Source organism: Tiliqua scincoides, chromosome 2 (genome assembly GCF_035046505.1).
Source record: "Tiliqua scincoides isolate rTilSci1 chromosome 2, rTilSci1.hap2, whole genome shotgun sequence".
NCBI classification, from domain to species: Eukaryota; Metazoa; Chordata; class Lepidosauria; order Squamata; family Scincidae; genus Tiliqua; species Tiliqua scincoides.
In genome coordinates, this window is record NC_089822.1 from 56,679,447 (window position 1) to 56,687,069 (window position 7,623).

Here is a 7,623-nt window from a genome sequence, read left to right on the forward strand (position 1 = left end):
GAAGCAGCTGGCAAGCTGCAGCTGAGCTGTTCCATCTGCTCGGAGCGGGGGAGGATGGAGGCCAGAATGTTAAACCAGATCAAAGTGTAACACCTTGAATGTGGTGGTTCTTGAAAGAGAGAACCTTCTTTCAATTTGTAAAAATCCCTGCGTGGATTTAATAAGCCTGCCTGTGTAAACCGCCTTGAATAAAGTCTTGAATAAAGACCAAGAAAGGCGGTATATAAATACTGTATATTATTATTATTATTATTATTATTATTATTATTATTATTATTATATCTTGACAACCAACTCTCAGAGCTGCAATTAGAAGAAAATGCTGAGAAGGACTGGGATAATTCCAGGATATTGTGCACTCTTCTGCACTAAAGGTTTTGAACCCTCATACAGCAAACAGCAGGACCGGTTTGATGAAAACAATGAAGAGATCAAGATCCTACTTGCTGAAAATCACCGCCTTCACCGTGCTCATCAGAATGACCTGTCATCAGCAGCTAAGAAAAATATCTTCAACAACACTCATAGGACCGTACAGAGTAAGCTTTGCAAGATGCAGGACTCATGGTTGAGTGCCAAAGCAGATGAAATTCAGAAGTTTTCTGATAGAAACGATGCCAAACGGTTCTATGAAGCCCTCAGATCCTTGTACAGACCTCAACCTTCAGGGAGCTCCCCTCTACTGGACTCAGATGGTGCAACTCTCGTTACTGAGAAGACCCTGATTCTACAACACTGGGCTGAACATTTCCATTCCGTACTGAACCGTCCATCCTCCATCAATAACGAGGCGATTGACAGAATGCCCCAGGAGGATATCAACCACAGTCTGGACGTCTCGCCATGAGAGACTAAAACCCTACAGGCCATTAGCTAGTTGTCCAGTGGCAAGGCCCCAGGATCTAACGCGATTCCAGTAGAAGTCTATAAAGATGGTGGTGCAGTGCTTGTTGATAAACTCACTCAGCTGTTCCAGTCCTCCTAGAATCAAGGATCAATTCCTCAGGAACTGAAAGATGCGTCCATCGTACACCTCTACAAGAGGAAAGGAAATCGTCAAGTCTGCAATAACTACAGAGGAATATCATTGCTCTCCATCGCAGGCAAGATCCTTGCACGAGTGTTGCTGAATCGCCTGATTGACCATCTGGAACAGGGTTTACTACCCGAGACACAGTGCGGCTTCCGTAAAGAGCATGGCACTGTGGACATGATCTTCGCAGCCCACCAGTTCCGAGAGAAATGTCAAGAGCAGAATCGTGAATTGTACACCACCTTTGTGAATCTCACCAAGGCTTTTGACACTGTCAGTTGTGAAGGTCTATGGCGTATCATGTCGAAGTTTGGGTACCTTGATTTATCCTGATGGTACGTCAGTTCCATGACGGCATGATGGCTCGTGTCCTGGATGACGGAGTAGCTTCAGAGAGCCTTTCCCGTTACAAACGGCATCAAGCAAGGGTGCGTGCTGACACCATCCCTGTTCAATATAATGTTTTCAGTCATGCTGTCAGATGCCTTTCAGAACAACTCCTTGGGAGTCAGCCTGAGATACAGGACTGATGGGAAACTGTTTAACCTGCGAAGACTCCAGGCTGTCACCAAGATAAAGGAGACAGTGTTACGAGACCTCCTTTTTGCTGATGACTGTGCCCTGAATGCTGGATAAGAGCAGGAAATACAAGCCAGCATGGACAAATTCGCAGCAGCAAGTGACAACTTCAGTCTCCTCATCAACACAAAGAAAATCGAAGTGATGCACCAGCCAGCTCCAAAAGCCCAACACCAAGAGCCCACCATCACAGTGAAGGACCAAAAGATGTAAGCAGTGGATCAATTTATACCTAGGCAGCACCCTCTCCTGCGCAGTGACAATAATACCGAGGTCAACTGCAGAATCGCCAAGGCAAGCTCTGCATTTGGCGGACTGCTGACCAACGTGAGGGATCACCGCAGAATAAGCCTTGTTCCAAAGCTTAAAGCCTACCGAACAGTAGTGTTAACTACTCTGATGTATGCAACTGAGACTTGGACTGTAAATAAGAGGCACGCTAGGCAACTGAACCATTTCCACACGACTTACCTCTACAGACTTCTGAGGATCCGGTGGCAGGACAAGGTGCCAGATACAGAAGTCCTCTCCAGAGCAGGACTGCCATCAGTTCACACCCTGCTGACAAAAGCCCAGAGACGCTGGGCAGGTCATGTTGTAAGGATGCCAGACCACTGCATCCCTAAACAGCTCTTCTATGGTAAGCTGTCTCAAGGAAAGCGATCACATGAGGGGCAAAAAAAGTGATACAAAGACACACTGAAAGCTTTTCTCAAGTCATTGGATATTGACACCACCTCCTGGGAAACCCTGGCACAAGACCGAACAACATGGCGCACGTTGATACACCAAGGCTGCCAGACATATGAAGCCAAAAGGACAACTACAGCACAAGAGAAGCAAGCACTCCGCAAAGCTAGAGCTGCAAATGTTGCAACAGTGGTGTCTACACATATCTCCCCGACATGCGGTAGAACATTCCGTGCCCTTATTGGCCTTATCAGTCACCTGCGGAAACACCATGGGCAGTCCACAACCCGTTAGATGTCAAGGTCCTCTCCAAAAACGATGGATGAACATCATCATTTGAAAGTTGATTGAATATTTGGCCACTGAAACAAACGTGACCAAAATTTACTACTTCAGTGACGGCTCAGTTGCGCAAAATAAAAACTACAAGAACTTCGTCAATTTGTGCAAGCATAGAAATGATTTCAACATTGAGTCTGAATGGAACTTTTTCAGTACAAGCCATGGAAAATAACCATGTGATGGAGTTGGTGGAACAACTAAATGATTGGCTGTCCGAGCAAGCCTCCGAAGACAATCAGTTGACCAAATATTGATGCCAAAAAGATCTATTCAATTTTTGCAACCAAAATATACATTGAATTAAATATATTCAGGGTGACCCGTCAATTCCCGGAAACTACAGACCAATTTGTTTACTCTCGGCTCTTGGGAAGCTTTATGCTAAGCATCTTTTAATACATCTCGTTAACTGGGCCTCCTCTAAGAACCTGAGTGTGAACAAATTGGTTTCCGGCCTGGTTCCACTACGTTGGACCACGTCCTTACCCTCTCTTTCTTAGCTGAGAAATACTCCATTTATTTCAAGGGAAATTTGTTTGCGGCATTTATAGACCTAAGAGCTGCCTTTGATTCAGTTTGCAAAAACACTCTGTGGGAAAAACTAGCTTCGTGGGATATTCCTCCCCGTCTACTTTTCCTAATCCGCAAACTGCATTCTGCTAACTCTTGCCAGGCTCGTTATGATAGTAATGGCTCGCTATCAGGGAAGATACCAATCACTAAAGGTGTTAGACAAGGCTGTATTCTAGCCCCTTTTTTGTTTAATCTCTTCCTAGCCGATCTCCGGACCCATTTGTCAGCAGCTGAGAAGTCCGCCCCTCTCCTAAATAAAATGTTTGTTCCCATTCTATTATATGCGGATGATGCTGTCCTCCTTTCAATCACCAGTACAGGTCTTAGACATCTCCTTGTTCAATTTTAATCTTATTGCTCGCATAACAATTTCTCCATTAATGAGGAAAAAACCAAAATGGAGGCCCCTCCAATGGGCAATTAACAACCGGCCTATTGAACAAGTAAAAACCTTTAAATATCTCGGTATTTTCTTACATTACCAGCTTAAATGGTCTTTCCACATGAACTCCGTGATAGCCTCTTCTTCTCATTTAATTGGAGCGATCTCTAAATTCCATTATACAACAGGTAATCAGTACGTTCCAGCTGCGCTTCTTATTTTTAATACTAAAATGGTTAGTCGTTTGCTTTACGGGGTTCCAATTTGGATTCAGGCCATGTCCAACAAAATCGACCAGTTGGCTGCCTCTTTCTACAGGCGGATCCTTGGGGTCCCCAACTATATTAAACTGTCCACTCTGGCTTTTGAGCTTGGTACACATCTTCCTTCTACAATGGCTTGGAAATTTACTTTTAAATTCTGGTTATGCTTTTTTTTTTTAAGATTGATTCTGATTCTTTTCTTGTTCATTTACTCAAAGACCCTTTTCAATCTTCTTGGTCTGTGTACTGTATCTCTAAATTAGCCTCTATTGGTATCCCTCTAGATTCTCTTTTCAATAGCAATTTTGATCAGGCATTATCCCTTATTAATGATAGACTCTGGGAGTTTGAACATCTGTGGCTATCTTCCAATCTGAACCAGGTATGTTCCCCTATTTATTATGGAATCTCAACCTGCCTTTGCCAATGGCCATTCTTATTTCCAGCTTCTTGTGAACCCCCTTGAGAGGAGGGCTTTCATGTTAGCTCGGCTTAACATATTTCCCTCTGTGGTGCTGAATGGCCGTTACTCTCGGGTTCCATTCGATCAAAGGCATTGTAATTGGTGTGGCATTGAGCCTGATTCCGTTACCCATTTTCTTTGCGTTTGCCCAACATTCAATAAACTTCGCTGCTTTATTTTGGGCCCTGTCCTCTCCAGTTATTCCAGCCCCCCCCCCACCTTCTTGCAGCGTTCCTCTTACACGACTTTTTGCACGATATTACATCTCTTGTTGCCGAGTTTCTTGCAGAAGTCCTTACCGCCAACAGTTTTAAGCAGTCCTGATTGGTGTACTTGGGGGAGCAATTTTTTTTTGTAGTTTTGTTTTTGTGTAATTTATCTGTTATTTTGTATCTGCGCCGTTTATTTATGTATGTTGTAGCTATCTCTGCTATGCCATTAAAGGTTGTTGAAATTGAATTGAATTATATACATTCCAAAAGAAGAAGTCAAAGAAAGCAAAAAGTTTCACGAAAGTGGCAAGAAAGCAGCACAATAGCTGGTACTAGAGAGCATCACCAATTTGTACCACTCATCTCAAACACGGTTTGTGTCAGTAAAGTTTCAGATTATACAATAAATTGTTGCCAAAATTTCTGATACCTTCATTCTGTGTTTGAGAGTATCTGAACTGTTTCCCAGTTGTTATGTTGCCTATATTTATGACGACAAATGATGGATCGGCAATGTTGTTGAAGTCTCAACTGAACAAAATGATGCATTGATAAAATTTAAGCATCCTCAAGGTCCTGCTCATTCAATTTATTGGCCAGAAAGGCAAGATGTTTGTTGGGTTCCAGAGCAACACCTCATTTGCATGCTCCCTGCTCCTTCAGTTACATCGTCTGGCCGACAATATCAATTTCCAGAAACTGTTGAAGAAAGTGGCTTGTAAATGCAACAGAATGTAAAAAAAGATTGTTAGTGGTTAAAATTGAACTGCAGACTTTGGCTTGGGAACCATATAAGATACCCAATTTAGGCTTGGGAACCTAGGATAAGCAGCCCATTCATTGGCTTGGGAACCAGATAGATGCACCAGGCTTTGGAACCTTGACAAAGAAACCAAATTACAGGCTTAGGAACCTGGATGAAGAAATCCACCCGTGGCTGGTATTGCATGGCTATCGGGCATGACCCTAACGCAATGGGGTTGCCAGTTCAAGTTCTTGAACTGGTAGTGACTATGTTACCACGGACCAACGCAATGGAATAGTTATGATGTGGATAAAAAACTGTGAGGGGAAAAAATAAGCACAACCTGAAAAACAACAGAACTGCATGTTGAAAAATAGGCTGTTGATATGGTAATGTCTCCCAAATTTGTCCCTCTTGTTCAGGCACCGTTTGCCTGCGTTAGAAAATCAAACCCATTTTTCTGGGGGTTTGAAACATGCTCTTTCTAATGAGATTAGTTTAAAAGTGTTTCTAGAAGGTACTTTTTTGCAAAAGCAGGTTGAAAATACCTTATTTTTGGCCTTTTTACAAAACTCATCAACTTTACTCTTAATTTTTAAACTAATGGAAAGAGTTAGAAGGTTAAAATTACATATTTGAAAACAAAGTTATATTGGGATATTATGCACTAAATTTCACAATTATTATTTATTGCTGGAGCTATTCAACATTACATAGGATGTCCACAAAAACACTCCCTGTATAATGAGCACTGGAAGGATTTGTGATGTGGTGGCTGCCAGCTGTGCAGAAAACTGTTCTATGTGTAGCAAAGCAGGTGATGCTATGCTTGGAGGGGCAGCACATTTCTGTAGCAATCAGAAGCTCGGTTATGGCCAGCTGTGTATGAGGGTGTGTGGAAAACACATCTGCAAGGTGGCAGGAGGAGGAAGAGACAGAGGTTTTTCCACTTGCTATTGCCAGTGTAACAGACTGGTGCAGTTTCAGCACCAAATTGGCCTTATTTGTGGACCATTGAGATGCGACTGCATCTGGGTACCAGCTGGAATGTAGCATAACCCAGAATTGCCCCTGGTCGTGTTTGCCATCTTTGTGTTTTAGCTACCAATATGGAGCATAATTGTGTGCGAATGTGTATGTCGATAGGCTTCCAAGTGGAAAGCAATCTTAATGGGACTTGGCAAATTAAGGGAGGAGGTCTGTCTGTGGCTTCATGATGGTGGACATATGGACCCTCCATCTTCAGGGTCAGCCTGCCTCAAGAGAGGAATGCTGGAAGAGGACTGTAGCCTCGCTACTCTGCAGTTAGGCATGTGGCTCGTGGGATGCTGGACAGATGTACCCTTGACTGGGTCCATTGTGTTCTCCTTGTACTACTACAGAAGTGTTGGAATACTAGGAATTATCAATCAGTTACCCCTGCTAACTGGGTAAGAGGCACTTTTTCAAGTAGGTGCTCCTCTTTTATTTAGCGGGGGAGAGTAACTGGCCCTCCTCACCCCAGCAGTATCTTTTCTAGTGGCTGTCTACTGGCGTTTTGCATCTTTTAGATTGTGAGCCCTTCTGGGACAGGAAGCCATTTAGTTATTTGACTTTGTCTGTAAACCGCTTTGTGAACTTTTTGTTGAAAAGCGGGATATAAATACTGTTAATAATAATAATACTATTTGAAAGGGAGCAATACTATTTGTATCTCAGTGGCCCACCAGATGCCTCAGGAAGCATACAAGCAAACAAGAGACCTGCATCCTGGTGCCATCCCTTGCATCTGGCATGTCATTAGAGGATAAGAACACTGCTGGATCAGGCCATAGGCTCATCTAGTCCAGACTGCTATGAGCCCCGACTGGCAGCATGGTGTGCCTTGTCAATTGTCAAAAACCTGACAGTGTGCCTTGACAATTTCAGCACCTTGTCAGTGTGCTGTGAGACAGAAAAAGTTGAAAACTGCTGTACTATACTATCAATGGCCGCTAGTCACAACTGTTGTGTGCTACCTCCAGGAACGACTGCAGAATACCTCTGAATACTACCTGAAAGAGAGCGATACTATCTGTATCTCACAGCAGCCCACTAGATGCCTCAGGGAGCATACAAGACAAGAAGAGACCTGCGTCCTGGTGCCCTCCCTTGCATCCTGAGGTAGCAATCAGGTTGCACATGCCCAATCGCGATTTGTAACCTGTGATGGACTTTTCCTCCAGAAACTAGCCCAAACTCCTTTAAAAAGCATTCAGGCCAGTGCTGTCACATCATGTGGCAAGGAGTTGCACAGACCACACACTAGGAAAAGGACTTATGAAGCAGGTGAGGCAGCAGGGTATTTACGTTCAAGCTCCCT